We start from the raw sequence: 17,977 nt of genomic DNA, 5'->3' as shown, positions 1-17,977 counted from the left end.
GTGATGAAGAGCAAGCATGTAGCAAGTGTTCAAACTTTTGATGTCTTAGCGCGTCAGATGGTGCAAGATGTAATTTCTGCTACACTAGACATTTTAATGAATCAATGTCCCTACCTATCTCTCAGCTCTTTTAGGCTCCGTGGCAAGCAAGTTAAATGCCCCCAACTCATGGATGGGTATTGATTGGGTAGTGAAAGACCACCATAATTGGGACGGAGAATTGCTTGTGACTTTGCTGCATGTGCTGCTCTAATGATAGTGATGCCTTTTTCTTGGACACTGCAGCTGTATGATTTTTACGTCTTCCTCAGAGCCATCACCCAAGTTTTGTAATGCCCTTTCTTTACAGCTTCTGTAGTTCCTACCAATCCGTAGGATCTGTGCATTGTTTGGACAACATAAACTAAAGGCTTGGTGCCTAGACTGGTTCTGGACACCCCCACAGGATATGCTGGTCTGTAGACCAGCTGGTTCACAGTGCCACCATCAACACCCCTAACCTTACCAGGGTGCGAATGGACTCTGGCAACCACTGAACAGGACAACCCTGAGCACTCTGTGATCGTGGCAACAGTACGGAACCTTTCGCTCAGTAACTGTGCTTACTTATTCTCAGAGAAGGATACAGAATACACAGTGGGAAGTTTTCAATATATTTATTGAACAAATGTTATTCTTGTATAAAATACATGTGCTACAATGATTAGGAGATAGAAGCACATAAATGAGATCACTAGCACCAGAAGAGTGAAGAGTAGATATATTTCTACCATGGGGCTGAAACAATGAATATATGCAGGCATATATGCAAAATGGTAATCTAGCGTACTCTTACAATGCAGACCCTACACTAAGTGTACCTGGAGTGTGTGTGTGTGGGTGTAGAGCCAAGAATCCTCCAAGGGACGGCCCAACCCCATTACCTGATGGGAGAGGCTGAAGGACCCCATTGTGGTCTCGAGTTGGACACGTCTTACGGAATGTCAGACCGGTGCGTGGTGAATTCTTAGCATGCACGGACCTTCGTGTCAGCAGAATTGCCTCCTCTGCTAATCTGTCGGCTTGCTCAATATTTATAATGAAAAGCAACCTTGCGATGTGCTTGTTAGATTACCGATGTTATGGATATGTAGATTGCTCTGGCACTTCGTGGATAAGGATAGGACGACTTTTGTACCCAGTGCATAGAGAGGCCTAGTAAATGATGTTTAGGGCATCGTGATAATGTTGTGCGAAGCTGCTTGTATAAACAAAGTTGTATCAGAGAAACTAATCCAACATTGTCGTGCATGCAAATGTGTGCAAAAGTTCACGGCTGAAACGTTCTTTTCTAGGGCAATGTAAGAAATAGGCTGCTTTCCAACATGTGCCTAACTCAGGAATATATTAGTGGCTTGTTAATCCTTCCATTCCAAAGTTGTGTCAGAAGCTTTTGCATTATGGAGAAGCAACTCGCCCCTTTCATCATGAATCGGCTGTAATTGCCGTCCTGGCTGATGGAAATCTCACACAGGCCTGTGCAGTCTGCCAGTGCAGCTGGTCAATAAGGCTTCTTTTTCCACCAGTACTTCTAAATGTGTACATGGTTTTAACCCAGTATATGTTTTGGGATGCTCGCCCTTGCCCAACCATTCCAAGGCCTTGAATCTCTGCTTCGTGCAAATGAACACTGAACACCCACGACGAAAGATGCACCATACAGCACAGATGCTCAAGTATATGCCCAGAGAGACGATTACTTTCAGTTGCAGCAACGGCGTGTAAACATTTAAAGGGGTAAATTGTGTGGCATATTTTTAGAGCAGGAGTGTGACAGCGCAGGTCTGAATAATTTTCTATTTTGGCTTGTCATGTAGCAGTATTGATTCTCGAGCAGGGCGTATGCGCCTGATGCATCTCTCAAATCCTTTTCTTGACCGTTTCCTAAATCATTCACTGAAGCAATCGCAAGAATGTACCTGTCGATTTTCCAACATCGAACACCACGACTCTTTGGATTGGAATTGGCTTGCCCCCACGCTTAATAAAAATAAAATAGATTGACATGCTCAAAATCTTAACACCTCAACTAATAAAATAGCTTTTACTCCTTTTACTCCAGGCCTCAAATTCAACATCTCCATGAACAAAAACTAGTTAGCACCAAAGTCTCCAAGGAAAAACAAGCTGTTAAAGCTCCAAAGTCCACAACCATAGTTTCATGGGACATTGGAGGCATACAAAAATTGCAGATAGATCCCGAACTCGAAAAGTATTTAAAGAGCTTTGACATCATATGTATCTGCTAGAGACATGAAACGAGGGGCAACAGCCATTAGGAGGCTATGTAGAAATCTTCACCGATGCACAAAAATCAAAGAAAAATGGACATCCAAAAGGGGGACTATCAATCTATATATCATTACATAAACATTTCTCTTATACTAGCATTTCAATTAATGCAACATCTGTACAAGGAATAATAATAAACAATTGGAACTATGAAGCACCATGGGACCAAATAATATTTTAAATATATACATTCATTCCAGTTCAGCTAAAAAATGAAGGAATATAAAAGTAATACAAAATGTTCTCATGGAATTGGCAACCTCCCACCATAACATCTCATGTATAGTCACTGGTGATTTTAATGCAGATTTCACTAATCATCTGGGGAGAAGTGGCAACCAAAAAAGAACAGAAATGCACTGGGTAATTTCAATACAAATCTCCAAATTTGTTACAGTAAATAAACCAGATCATGTATTACTACAAACACTGGAGGCCCTTGGACTCCAGGCATTGGATGGGCGCACCAAAGGAGACATCCTGATTACTGCAAACAGAAAATCTAGCAAAACAGATTTGGTACTAGATTATACATTTGTATCACTTAAGCTATTCAATGAGATGTTGTCCTATAATATAATTGCAAGGTGTGAAAGTGATCACTCTGTGCAGGCTATCAATATTATAACGCAAAGTGTTGAGTTTATAAACCAATTGGCTCGCAGGATACAAGTACCAGCTGGAAAAAAATCAGATGGAATTATCTTTCAACAACTAGATACGTGATCTGGAAAAAGGCTGGTTCAACAATCAATTGGGATTTTAAAGATCCAATCTTAGCCTGGAGTATGACGCAAGAAAAGCTTAAAGCTGTGTTAACAACAGCAACAAACAAAAAATGTATACCATTGCAACGACCAATGAATCAAATCTGGTATTTAAATACCCTTAGACAACAACGAAGGGCCCTGGGCAAGGAAATGAAATCCATCAATTTTCAATCAGGTACCCAGGCACAAGAAAAATTCAGAACTGCATAAATCCTATAAAAAAGCGATTTGGGAAGCAAAAAGGGCTAAAAATGACCAAGATTGGATAGACCTAGTACAAGCGTGTAAAAATAACACAAAATATTTATGGACACTAATAAACCAACTAGACAAACTCCACAGAGGCAGTCGGCAACAATGTAACTGAAAAATCACGGAAGACATACATAAGGGCCCTATACAACACACAAGACGCACATACACCAAACATCACAAATACTCGATCCGAAACATCCCCCACCTTTAGCCAAAATGAAATTACAAGAAGGATTGGGAAAAGTAGAGGTAACGGTGTGAACGGCCCAAATGGCCTCTCCGGGCCATATATTAAGTAGATCGAGAGTTTTGGAGCTGCCGCTTTCATACTTTGTTTAACTTCTGTCTAGTGACTGAGGCAATCGCTGATACATATTGTGGCTCTATCTTTAATCCAATATATAAGAAAGGCCCTTATTCTTCTCCAGATAGCTATTGTATGAGAAGTGTGGCTCAGGGGTTAGAGGCAGCAGACCCGGAAGCTGAGATCGGCCCTGGACCAGGGTTCAATTCCCCGCCTCGGCGGGTCTTGGGATAAAAATTCCACGGACTCGATAATTCTCGCTCCGGTGCCTTCTCGACTCACGGGTTCACACTCGGCGACTCTGGGCAATAGCTTGCTTAATCTCCAAAACGGCCCCTCGCGGCGGGATGCCTGGCTTTCACCTTGTGGATACCCTGCCGGGGCTATCTCACAGGGGAATACCAGGACTGGTTCCCTAAGCAAGCGCCGGGAAACCCACTGCGGTTAGCTGTGCGCTATATAAGCTCAAATACATTTACATGATTGCTCTCATGGACACAGATGCCTAAATATGTGCAGACCTCATATTGACTGAGCTAGAAGAATGGACAGAAAGGAACATCTAATCCCATTTAACCAGACAGGGTTCAGACCAAACTCCTGTACTGTAGACAACTTGGTAGTGCTCACAATGATCTTGGATAAATGTGTGTCAAAACAACAACTTCAATACCCATGTTTTGTAGATTTCTCTAAAGCTTTTGTTCATGTTACCGAAATCTATTATGAAAAAAGCTGATTAACTGGGAAATTCCCCCAAATTTATTGCACACAATTCAGCTCTTATACACTAACATTTGGGCCCAGGTTACACTTGGACAAAACAAAAGATTGACAGTCAAAATCCTATTAAAAAGAGGCCTGGGGCAAGGCTGCGTTCTGGCGCCAATTCTTTTTAGCCTCTTTCTGGCAGAACTTACCACCTAGACATTTATTGCAGTGGAAACGAAATCACTATTCAATTTACAAAAATACAGGTTGTGATTTTCAGCAGAAAAGAAGTGGAGCTGGTCACTAGGTGGGAAGACAATTCTCCGAGGTACGTCATATAAATATCTCGGCGTTTGGCTACAAGATCGACTAACGCATCAACTCCATCAGAATACATTGGAACCAAAAACCGCTTACCTAATCTCCGCTTTCCAGCAACTATATTGAAAATTACAAAGTCCAACATTTCAGCCACTGCTTGAAGCAATAAAAGCTAAATGTATTCCAACTCTTTGCTATGGTACAGAAGTCTTCGTGGTAAGTTCAGAACCTTTTTTTAACTCTGCACAAAATAAAGTTTTCTGGCTCTTGTTTCATTTTCCCCTGAGTTCATAAACTTCCCAGATGCGACTAGAATTTGGTCTGATCAACCAAAAATTGGCTCAAACATGGTGCCTTAACAAATATATGTGAAACTTGACTCTTTGCCCTGCTGTGGGAAGAAATGTTAAATAAAACCCAATGAAATTCAAATACTTGGGCCCGGGCTCTCGAGATAGCACTAAAAGACCTGAAAAAAAGGAGCTATAGTATTAGCCACTACCTCATAACTCCTTTAAGAAAGTAACAAACAAATAAGGATGTTTTGATGGCACAAAGATAAAGAGGAATTCAGCAAAAGAAGACACGCCTGGAAAATAATTGATTCTTACAAGCAACCTTGCTCACAGATATATTTAACAACATTATTAAGATCGTTTTACAAAAATAAGCTACTTCACGTACGATTTAGGTTATTTAATTATTTTTTAGTCTCAAGGTGTTTTTGCACGACCACACTTGCAATTTAATATGGATAAAGGCAGGAAAATGAATGGTCTTTAAACTTTAAGCATCACTTTTTATATTTTTAGCCATGGTATTTTTAAAAGAAAATTGTTCAAAATTGTAATCTAATACCAAAAAGAAGTTACTTACATCTAATGAATTTGTCATTTTTTTATTGGTCTAGCTGTGTAAAATAGTATGGGTTTAATTAACTGAAATAAATGACTTTAGACTTTCTTTTTTGTCTTTCTGCTACAATCTTGTTCTTTCACGATCCCGCTCCAGCCTTCACAATCCCGCTTCAGCCTTCAGTCGAACATAAGTGGACTCAGTTTATTAGCATCAATGATAAAGCATAATGCAGCACAATTGAAAGGATGTCCTCTTGGCAAAGTTCCATTTTGCTGCCTTAACGCTTTATAGGGCCCTATTTTCTGTTTCAAAGCTCGTCTTCCCCTACTAGGCACTCTTCTTGTATTGTTCTCCTGTATCCCAAGTGTAATACTGGCCTCTGTCCCCCAATAACACCAGTTTCCACGTCCCTGCCAACCTGGTCCTGGATAATGGTGTTAATGCAAACAATTTCCGAACGTATGTGTGTCTGTGGGTTTTTCTTTCTTTTAACTTAACATCCCAAGTATTGAACCTTTTAGCTTTGCAGCCCAGGTAAGATGAAGAGGGATGGATATTTTTTTTCTTAGGCTTTCGGTTCTTGTTGTTAGTCTGTACGCCATGATGTCGAGAATATTGAATGGCTTGCTTGTGAGAGTACAGTTGGCTTCCTCGAAAAGGGTGCCAGTATGGAGGGTGATATCGAAACCCATTCCAAGCATGTAATGATGCTTGAACGCTCCTGACAGATCATGTGAAATGTTAGGAATTCTTCTTGCCACAGTTTGCCCTGCTTTTGTTCTCTCCATGTGATGAAGCTTAGCCTGAATTAACAGGGTCCCCCATTCAGTAAACAAATCTACCCTCATTGGCTCAATGTAAATTCTTGTTACTCCACAAAACATTCTGGACACTGGACAAACTATATAAACTCCACCTAAGAGACAACAGCAATTGATGGAATTGTAACAGCACTAAAAGAGACCTTAGAAGTATGTTTCTTGAATACTCTCTACTCGGGGACCTCTGGGGCAAAATCCAAGACTCAACCAAAAACGATATGAAAAATATTAGAAGCCTCATTCACAATAGATTACAAAACAATCACAATAGGAATCGACGACCCCTCTGCATGCACTGCACTGAAACAAGACCTTCTCTTAATTGATGTAAGGTGTACGTTACCTATAAAAACAATTCTATGCACTTCGAAAGGCTTCTTCAGCATTTCCCTTCTCACATGGTATGATAGTTTAACCTGAACCTGGAGAACTGACAATATCGCTTTATCTCTTGCGCCTTAGTTGATCTTCTCATGCCCATTAAGGGTGAAACTAGACAAACACTAAAATGCTTTCAAAACCAACTTAAGGACCCTTACATATTCCCCAGCCAAGCAATACTGTTCTAGAACCTCATCATAGAAGAGCGTGTACTTCTAAATGTACTGCTGGTAACTGACTGTACCCCACATTTCTTTTCCCCCTTCGCTTGTATAGTTTGCCTCTCTTCTTCAGGTCATTAGGATACAAGGTATCTTTAATACCCACATTTGATATATTTTGCACCAGTCATAATTAAATGTCATAACCGAGTTTGCAAATGTCACAATTTCTTATGTATAAAAACACTAAATGATTTTTGTTATACATACCTTGTATTTGTTCCAGCTCTCTCTATACTATGATTTATTTGTATTGTTTGCTCTCGCCTTATGTTGTAGTTTTCTTTTTTATATACACATTCAGTCCAATGTTTCTGAATTAAAAACCGGGATACTTTTGTAAAGCAGTAACCTGCTCAGCACAGACTAGTTAAAATTCATTCTTGCATTGTTTTCGTAGTGCTTTACAAGAGCAGACATTATTCAGTTAATAGCACGTTACGTTTATCAAACGTATATTAATACTGCCAAATCCCCCAATGGTATTCAATAAACAGTATGGGAAGGAATTGAGAAAACCCAGTGAAAGGAAAGAAAACACCAGGGAGCCAATAAATTACACTGCAAAGCCTGACAGTCGTTCCATGAAATATCTGCAAGAGCTGTAATTGCTTTTCGTGTTCGTTTAGAGCGCAGTGGAGCTGAAATCGGGTTGGAGATATTGCCTGCTTTACCCGGAGCTTGGGACTAGACCAAATCGCGCATGCGCAGAGCTGCTTTTTGCCCTTAGATGTCGGTAATACGTTACAAATTAAACGCAGACATGATGCAGGAACACTGGGGCATATTATCAACAAATAGTGATATTTATCGCTAAGTAGGCTTAGCAGCAATTTTTTTATCGCCGCGCATCACCGGATTTTATCGCTGAGATAACGTGCTATTAGCAACGTTTATCTCAAAAGCGATAAAATTTCCGGCGATAGCGGCGAAATCCATGAATATCGCTGAGAATACAGCGATATTCACGCATTATCGCTAACAGGGGCTTAGCCATTATATCCACCTCCCATTGGATATAATGGCTAAGAACTGGTCTGAGCAAGCGTTAGTTTTTGGAGATATTCGCGCTTAGCGCGAATATTTCCATTGCTACGCCTGTGTTGGTAATAGGGGATAGAAATGTTAGCGACTGCTTTCAGTCGCTAACAGGTTGGGTACGCCCACTTTGCATGTCATTAGCGATAAATATCGCTGACGCGCAAAGCGGGCCCCAAACTGCTCGCTATCGCCTACAAGCTGTCGCTAACTGCTGTTAGCGACAGCTTGCTAATAGGGCAATAGAATTATCGCCGCTTAGCGGCCGAAAACGGCGATAATTTCCTATCGCCACCCTTGATAATATGCCCCACGGAGTCTTTGCAGCGATCAAATTCATGTAGAATGAGGTGAAAACAGCGTCGAGCAATCGGAATAATTAGTACATCGAATGGGTTTAGGGTTTATCAAATGTATGACCTGGACCGATACATGATACCTCAAATTTCACAGTTATATGCAGGGCTTTAAGTGGAATGAAAATACAGGGGGGTGGGGGTGGGTGATTGTCTCTCAAAGGGGTGTGGTCGGTGTAATTAAGGGCGTGGCTTAAAACACTTAAGCTAAAAATCTGTGCTTGCCCGACTGGTGTTTTGCTGCTTCTGTCATTGCATCCAGATATATAATCAATCACAAATTTGTGAAGTTCACTACTCACGCACAAGGGTCTCAAGGCACGGGGGGTATAAGCGCAGCTTCGGCTCATCTGAAGATTCAGGTCTTGAGGCTCTTCCTGAAGGCTCGCAGAGTGGGGGTTTCTCTGATGCTGAGTGGGAGTTTGTTCCAGGTCTTGGTTGCGATGTATGAGAAGGATCACCCCCCCCTCTGTCTCTGCTGTTGCATGTGAGTTCGACTAGGTCTGCGGATCGGAGGCTTCTCATGGGTGCGTAGAAGGAGATTCTTTCATTGAGTTATTGGGGTCCGATCTTGTGGAGGGATTTGTAGGCATGAGTGAGAAGCTAGATGGTCAGTCTCTTTTCGATGGGTAGCCACTGGAGTTCTCGTAGGTGTTTGGTGCTGTGTTGCTATCGTGGGATGCAGAGGACCAGTCTAGATGCGGTATTCTGGATAGTCTGGAGTTTGAGGAGTGGGATTTGTTTATTCCGGCGTAGAGGCCCCCTGTAACAAAATCGACCAAAACTGGCCCTAGTTAAGAGCCATCTGGTCAATCTCAGGCCTTTGGAGGCAGTGGCGCCTCCGTGGGAAGCCTGGGGAGGAGCTGCTCTGTGGGACCCTCCAGGGGTGCTCTCTGCTGATTGCACGATCGAGGGGAGAGAGGGCTGCGTTGTAACTTGGGAGGCTCCAAGGAGAGCATCCGACCTGTGCGGGGGGATGGTTCTTATCTAAGTCAGCCAGCAACCAGACACAAAGCCAGTTGGAGACACTGGCGACACGTGCAAATGGTATCCATGCTGCGTCAGGTTTGGAGCCGCATCTCTAGATGGGATAAATAATAAAGATGTTTAGCTTTGAAGGAGATTTCAAGACGAGACCCAAGGTGTCACTTGGCTGTGCAAGTAGAAAGGAAGAAAAGTCATCTCTTCTGCATCGGAGAGAGGAAGAAAGACGAAGATTAAAACATGCTATAATTATTCAGTCCTTTGTACGAGGTTACAAGGACAGAAAACATCAATATTCCAATCAGAGAAGTGAATTTGATCGCTGTGCTGCTTTGACACAATCAGAGGGAAATGTGTCCATTACCCATGAAACTAGCCTGACTCTTTTAGTACGGCAACTTCTGTTTTTTTATAGGCAAAAGGAGGATTCTAAACGTTTGATGTGGATATGTCAACATTTAATCAAACAGAATGGTCAGTTTGTAAAGCAGCTGACTGGCCCCGACAGACGGACATGCCTATTTCAGATAAAGAGGTTGCTGGGGCTGTGTTGCAGATTGTTGCAACACTGCTATGAAGACAGTTTGAATGTTGCACTTCCACTGAGAATGATTGAGGTATTTGCATCTGAGAGTACATATTTGCCTAAGTTGCAGGATGCCAACTATGTAGCATCAATAGTTGAACAAATTTTGCACTACATGATAAAGAAAGGATACTACAGGTCTTTTTACTTGTTAATAAATTGAAAACTTCCGTCAAGCATTGAATACACTGATGTTTCTCAAGTTCCTACTGCAAAGATCCTTCTTGAGAATGTTTTAAAACCACTGCACTTTTCATACCGTTCTTGTCCAGAGGGCTCAAGGATTCAGATCTTCACTGCCTTTTCATTGGAGTTTCTGGCTGCACCTTTCACCGATCAGATATTCAATTTCATCATCCCAACGCTGGCTGATATACAGATTGCCTTCCCTTATGAATTCTTTCTGAATGCACGTTTAACGCCTGAAAGCCAGCTTTCAAGAAAAAGGGATAAAGCACCCTGGCTTTTGTATTTTGTTTTAAGAGTTGGGGAAACATATTTAGAAACTCTTTCAGAGGAAGGTTTACTTGTGTATTTGAGGGTGCTGCAGACTTTTCTGTCGCAGTTACCAGTTTCAGCATCTAATACAAACTCACAAGAAGGAAGTGATTCTGAAGATGAAGAGGAAGCCATTGGCCGGATGTCAACTACAACAGGTGATGGGAAAATATCCATTCAGTACATCACAGAAGAGTGCCTCAAGAAACTGGACACAAAGCAGCAGACTAACAACTTGCTTAACATGGTCTGGAGGGACTGTGCCAGCGAAGAAGTCTTCACATTGATGACATCAATTTGCCATACACTAATGGTGCAACACCGAATGATGGTGCCAAGAGTAAGGTGTACACGCAGTGATGCACATGGAGCAAAGCATAGGACCACATTGTATTCAAGTACAGCATGTAAATAGTATCACCAGTCTATTTTGTCTGATGCCCGATGGAGCTACCTGGTTTAACTATAGGGGAGATGGGCTGTGGATTCCCTCCTTGGTCTTCACCTACCCAGTCTGTTTTTAGACAGACTTCCTTTCGTCTCTACTGTTGTCTCTTCCCTTATCCTCACTCTCTCTCCTCCCCTACCCCTCACTACTTTCTCTCTCCTTTCTCTCCTCCTCTAATTGTATTACTGATTGTTTGATTTCATGTTTACTTGTTGATCTTCTTCTGGTCTATTGTTGAACCACATTGTTGCACTTCCTTTCGTCTCTATTGTCGTCTCCTACCGCATCCTTCCTCTATTTATGTCTCTCCCTCCATCCTCTCTCAATGTTTTGAGACTGAACTATTTTGTCTGATGCCCGATGGAGCTACTTGGTTTAGCTATAGGGGAGATGGGCCATGGATTCCCTCCTTGGTCGTCACCTACCCAGTCGGTCTTTAGGCAGACTTCTTTTCGTCTCTCCTTATTGTCTCTTCTCTAGCTCCTATCCTCTCTCCCCTGAATCTCTCCCCTTGCCTGCTACTCTGCATACTCCCCTGTCCTTTGTGCCCTTTGGCTAAGCACAACGTCTCCCCGTGCTGGGGAAAGATCCAATATTTATACTCTGGAGTTTCAGCGAACACCCTGAGTGAGTCCACTGCGCCAAGGGAGCCACTCACACTTGAGGTATGGTATGGCACCCCTTTCCAAAGCACTCCCTCTTCCCTTTTTGGGGAAGGATCCAGTATGTAGGCCTTGGAGTCTCCGAGACCCCTCTGAGAGAGTCTCTGCGTAAAGGGAGCCTCTCGCAATAGAGATAGGGAAGGGATACCCCTTCCCCTGGGATCACAGCTTACTGGACTTTGGACGTTGCCTTGACTCGTCTACCGGTTTGTGTCCCCGTCACCCTTCCCCTCCTCTCCCCATGCTGTGTCTCTCACCCTCCTCTCCTCTTTCCCGCCTTCATTATCTATCTACTTTCCTTACTCCAACCCCCCTCCCCTGAATCTCTCACCTTGCCTTCTTTTCCCCTTACGTATTTGTGCTTATTGTTTATCTCGACCTTACAAGTAACTATGTTGCCATGCTCTAAGAATTGTGTAACCTTTGTAACAATGTAACCTGTAACTATGATCTGATGCTCATGTAATGCGCTCTGATACCTCCGGGTCTAGCCAGCGCTATATAAAACTTTAAAAAATAAACTGATGGCTCTTTCAAAGAAAGTAGTGTCTGTAATTACAGGAACATTTAATGCAGCTGCACAGACCAGGGGATCCGTCCCTGCCGGAAGCCTGACTCTGCCACAGCCCTTCTGGGGGCTTCCTTCACTCTCCTGGCTCCCGGACGGGCCCTTGTCTGGAGACGTGCACTGCCCGGGCCCTGAGGGCCCAAGGGGGGACTTCAGTGTCCGCAGACAGCAGCAGCTTTAGATAGTTCAAGGACAAGAGGAAAACATCAATGCCCGGTGGCACAGGCGTCAACGCACTACAGACCAACACACTGGGAACAACACACACAGACCACAAACACACCAGGGACCAACACACACAGACCACAAACACACCAGGGACCAACACACACAGATATCTGTGTTTGTTGTAGGAAAAACCGCCAAATAAAATGCCGCTAAATTGCATCTAAATTTCCATATTTGTGCCGCTAAATTTCCATATTTGTGCCGCTAAATTTGCTAATCCATGCCGCTATATCCTACGGTGTCTGACTGGGGCGGCCGGGTGCTGAGCTCACTGGGACCAATGTTAGTTAGTGGAGACTTGGAGTACCCACAAGAGTTGTTGATTGCAGTTAGGTACCTGTGGTTTCAGGTCACAGGCCCCGAAGTTAAGGTGAACACAGGGAAGCCATAAAGCAGCGCCAAAGCTACACCACCAGCGGCACAGGGGGGGCATGGTAAAAGGGTGCAAATCAGCATCTAGCGCCCAATGCTCTTCAATGGGGAAACTATGTCTTACAAAGAGGCTGCATGCTCGGACTAGGAGGCTGGATGAAGGAGATCACCTGTTGGACAGGTAAGTTGGGATGTCTGGGCACTGTTTATTGGGCTCCCCAAGGTTGGGGCTGAGGGTGCAGGGGTACTTTTTAGTGTCGGATTTTCTTTGTCTGAGCTGGTCGTGGTCAGGGGGACCCTTTGTGTAGAGGCTACAGGCGACTTCATGGGGTTCAGGAGCGGTCAGTCACCGGTGGAATCAGGGTTCGGATCGCTGGGGAGACGTCATTGGACAGGTAAGCCACTCAGACTTGGGCCGTGGGCGTCGGGTGCAGAGTGGGCAGGGAGTGCGGATCCACCTAGGTCCAGAGTTCTTGCAGTTGGAGTTTTCTGGACAGAGCAGCTGTCGTCAGGAGATTTGGTCTTTGTTGAAGGGTAGCAGTCTTCCTGGGGTTCTTGGAACTCGCTGGTCACTAGACAATTGTCATCTTCTTCGCAGGTCTTCTTCGCAGGGTCTTGGAGCAGGAGACAGGCCGGTAGGGCTGGGGTAAAATCAGTAGTAGTCATCCAGGCTCGGCTGCACACAGTCTTCTTTCAACCTTTTCTTCATAGGTTACAGGAATCTGAGGATCAAGTTTCAGGGGTGCCCCTAAATACTGAATTTAGGGGCGTTACAGGTCCTGGCAGCTGGGCTACTTGCCTTCAGGGTGACTACACCTTTTGTATGTCCATTCCCTTGGGGGAGGGGGCATCCCCTTACCTGATTGGGTAGACTTATTCCATTCACAATAGAAGATTTCCTAAGGGGGGTGTCACTTCGGTCCAGGGCACCTTAGGGGTGGTCCTGCCAGAGAAGGGACACACCTCTCCTAGCTACTAATTTTCCCGTTGACCTTACCGCCATAAGTGGAGCTTGGTCCGTGGGGGAACGGGCAACTCCACTAGCTGCAGAGGCCCTTGTCATCATAATAAAGGGCAGGAACCCTTTGATTCTCACCACCCTGAATGCTGTTTCTGCTTGGGGGTAGATGAGCAGCACCTCCACCCCAAGCAGTCTTTGTTCTGACCCAAGAGAGTACAAGGATTCCGACCTCAGAGTGTCAGAAACATGTCTGTGTGTGGCAGGCTGGTGCAGACTAGTCCGCTGCACACTAGAGAGTTGGTTATTCACTGTGATCTCTAAGTGCCTACTGAGTGCATTTTGTAATAAATCCAACACTGGCACTAGTGTGGATTTATTGTGTTAAGTTAATTGATACTAAACTCCTTAACATTCAGTAAAACCATCATGGAGCTCTGGCGTTTGTAAAGACAAAAATCCCAGCTCATGTACTCAAAATGGCTCTACTGCACTTACAGTGTCTGTGAATGCGCACAGACACTATAGGGCCCTATTGCTCATGCAGCTATGCCCTCGCCCATGGTATAGTGCACCCTGCCTTAGGGCAGTGAGGCCTGTTAGAGATGTGACTTACCTATGTCACAGGCAATGGTTTGTGAGCGTGGCACACAGGGATGTGTGCCATGTCGATTCTTCAGTTTGGTCTGCACCAATAGAAACAGGCTGCGATGGCAGTGGGCGTGTGTTTGTTGAGGGGCCTCTGAGGGTCGCACAGTACATGCTGCAGCCCTTAGGGGCCCTGTCTGGTCACAAGGCCATTGGTACCACTGGTACATTTTACAAGAGACTTACATGTGGGCCAGAGATGTGGCAATCATGAAAACAAAGGTACAGCTTTGGGAAAGAACACCAGCACTGGGAACCTGATTGGCAGGGACCCAGTGCACACTCAAAGTGCGTCAGATATAAGGCACAAAGTGGGGGGTAACCATGCAAACAGGGGCACTTTACTAGAGTGACTACCCAAGCATGCCAGACAAGGTTAACAGCAGAAATGTCAAGATAACTTTTCTCAATGACTAATGAGGTAACATTCATTTAAAAAAAATGTTTTTTATTGTTTTACCCCTTTTTTTTTTTTTATAAACCCCTCAGTCACATTGGAAGCTATACATACAATTTAGAAGGAATATGATATACTTTAAACCTGACAGAGTGCAACAAGAGGAAATACAAAAGCACAGAAAAAGGGACAAGACAGACATGTTAAGCAAAAAAAAATAAACAATCACAGTAAAAAATACAAGCAAAGATGCATCGGACCCAATTTAACCCTAAATGTATCCTTTGAGCCCGTAAGCTATATTTGACTTACTCATTGTCATTCGGCCCACCAGACCCCACAAAATCCAATCTCGGATGGGTGCCCAGATTTTAGCCCCCAATCTTCTCTTCCTCCTCACTTTGATTCTGTAAATTGATACTTCAAAGCTATACATAGCCAACAATCTAGCTCTCCAATTTAAGAACATTGGAGGCTCAGAGCTAATCCACTCACTAGTAATACATGCTCTGACTACTGCCATCATAATAAACAAGAGTGCAATTTCAGCATCATTTGTTATAATGGGCGGTGACTCCAAACCCACACCCATAATCACAAGTTCACCCGTAAGGGTTATCTGTTTTTTAAACAATATATTTTAAAAACCCTCCAAATCATGATAGAACCTCCCCTCCCCTAATTTTGGACAAGAAAAAAACATATGGATTGAGACAGCCGCAAACAACCCACAACAATTGCACTTATCCCAGCCTATTTTTCCCCACTGGGACACTTTCCTAGGGGAGTAATACAAGTCCCAAAATCCCATAAAGCCATATAATGCTGGCTGCAAAGCCTGCCTGTCATTAATACACAATTGGCAAATTCCAATGATCTATTTATATTTATGCCCACCAGATCGAATTTTTGCTTCCATTTCAATTGACAGTTTTCCAGGTCATCTGGAAGGGCTGCGACTGATTGGTGATAGTAATGTCCCATTGGGGACTTCTTCCTCATTTTCTCAATTAACTAATTTTTACAAAATTGCATTCCCATATTAGAGCCAAATTTAGCCATAAAGCTCCGAATTTGTAAATATTTTAAAAAGTCTCCCTTGTCCAGGGCAAACTTTTCTCTAAGCTCTGAAAATACCATCATCTCCCCTTGATCCATCAAGTCTCCTAAACACTCTTTGGGCAGCCCGCAGAATCTTAACCTTGTTTTTTTGTAGTAAGATGGCTCTAAAATGGTCACGAAGCAGCCATTGGCTTCCTCACCCTTAATAAGCACATAGATCGACGGCGGATGAGATAAGAGATTAGGAGCATTGCCCCCAAGATCACTGGCCCCATAATCTGTATCATGGCCGCCCAATAATACATTATAAAGTGCGGGACACCCCAGCCACCACGATTTCTTGGAATAATCATTTTCTTCTGGGACCTTTGTGTTCTCCGATACCCCCACAAGAATCTTGAACAGACTCTCTCCAATTTTAAAAACATTGAGTTAGGAAATTCCTAAAGGGATTGTTCTAAATATATACAAACATTTGGGGAGAATAAGCATTTTTAAAACATTACATCTCCCATGCAGGGAGAGATGTAGATGATTCAGACGTTCCAGAGTGGTATTAACCTACTACATAACTGGAAGAATATTCAGGCCTGGAGTCTCATCCACTGTAGGATTAATTTTAATTCCCAGGTACGGTGCCTCCGACGTAACTACCACACCAGCAGGGGGATCTTGCCCAGAATAAAGAACTTGGGTTTTTTCTGATATTAAGCTTGTACCCTGAAAAAGTGCCAAACTGCGCCTCTAAGGTTTTGATGGCTGATAAAGCAGTTACTAATTCACCAGACACTATGATTATATCATCAGCATAAGCCAATGCTCTATATTCAACTCCGCTAAGACTGATCGGTTTAATATCCTCATGGCAGTTTAGTTTGCACAAAAATAAATCAATATAAAAGGCAAATAAAAGAGGAGAGCACGGGCACCTTTGTTGTGTGCCACGACCAATGTTGAATTCATCGGATTCCTACCCTGAGATCCGTATAGTGGCCGCCGGACTAATATATAAGGTCTTAACTGCTTGGACTATTTCTGGACAAAAACCTTTCCACCGCAGGACCTCCCACAGATAGCACCAGGAGACCCTGTTGAACGCCTTTTCGGCGTCCAACTGGATCACCCCCAGTGCTGAATCCATTACCTGTGCCCAATCCAGAAGGGTAATAACCGTTCTTAACAGGGTGAGCAGTAGCCCTCCCTGGGATAAAGCCATGTTGAATGCTAGATACCAGAGTAGTAATAACTGTCGCTAAACGCAAAGCAAGAATTTTTGAAAAAGTTTTGCTGTCAGAGTTGATTAACGATATCGGTCTATACGATGAGGGAGAAAGATCAGGCTTACCTTTTTTTAAAAATACAATGATCGTAGTTTTTCTCCATGACTCTGGTGCTATCTCTCGTTGCGCGTTAAGGAATAAAGTTGTAAGCTCAGATATTAAAACCCGACAAAAGGTTCAATAAAATTCAAGCATAATACCACCGGGGCCTACTGCTTTGCCCCTAGCTAACGAGAAGATCGCTGCCTCCACCTCCTCCCAAGTCACATCTGCTGCTAGAGCCGAATTTTCAGCCTCTGAAACATTATTAGTCACTAAATTGCCACAAAATTCTTCCATTTGACCTTTTTGTATTTGTTTTTACATCATCTGAAAAATGCAGCCTTCTCATCCTCTTAGACCTATCTGCTGCATTTGACACAGTCGATCATGCCCTACTAATCAATGTCCTAAAGGAGAGAGCAGGCCTCGAAAAGACTGTCCTAAAATGGTTCTCCTCCTTTCTCAACAACCGCACACAAAGAATCAAAATTAAAAGCTGCGAATCAGACATTCTTCCCATCAGCAGAGGAGTTCCTCAAGGGTCTGCACTCTCTCCTCAACTCTTCAACATCTACATGAAGCCTCTCACCTCAATTCTAAGGAAAGCTAACATCCCCTTCCACCTTTATGCGGACGACACGCAACTCTATATGGAAACCACATCGATCTCTGACATCCACAGACTGAACCACACACTTACCGAAGTTCAGCTCTGGCTCTCTTCCAACCACCTCAAACTCAATGAGGAAAAAACTGAAGTGCTCCTCATCTCTAACATAGAAGAAAACCCCCAAATTCTTGAATGGCTCAAAGCCTTAAACGCCCTGAATGTGCCGCTTGTTCCATCGAACTCCATAAAATCCCTAGGGATCACCCT

General features: G+C 43.5%; 1 protein-coding gene and 1 pseudogene across 1 annotated transcript in view; both read left to right on the top strand.

Annotated features, from left to right (window-relative positions):
* HYDIN (HYDIN axonemal central pair apparatus protein) overlaps positions 1-17,977 on the top strand; it is a 2,950,008-nt gene that overhangs the window by 34,985 nt on the left and 2,897,046 nt on the right. The window lies entirely within an intron of this gene.
* On the top strand, positions 9,471-10,850 carry LOC147677658 (ubiquitin-protein ligase E3C pseudogene; annotated as a pseudogene).

Source organism: Lissotriton vulgaris, chromosome 12, assembly GCF_964263255.1.
Source record: "Lissotriton vulgaris chromosome 12, aLisVul1.2, whole genome shotgun sequence".
Classification (NCBI taxonomy): domain Eukaryota; kingdom Metazoa; phylum Chordata; class Amphibia; order Caudata; family Salamandridae; genus Lissotriton; species Lissotriton vulgaris.
The sequence above is the reverse complement of the archived record's forward strand: the minus strand, read 5'-3'. Positions and strand labels throughout refer to the sequence as shown.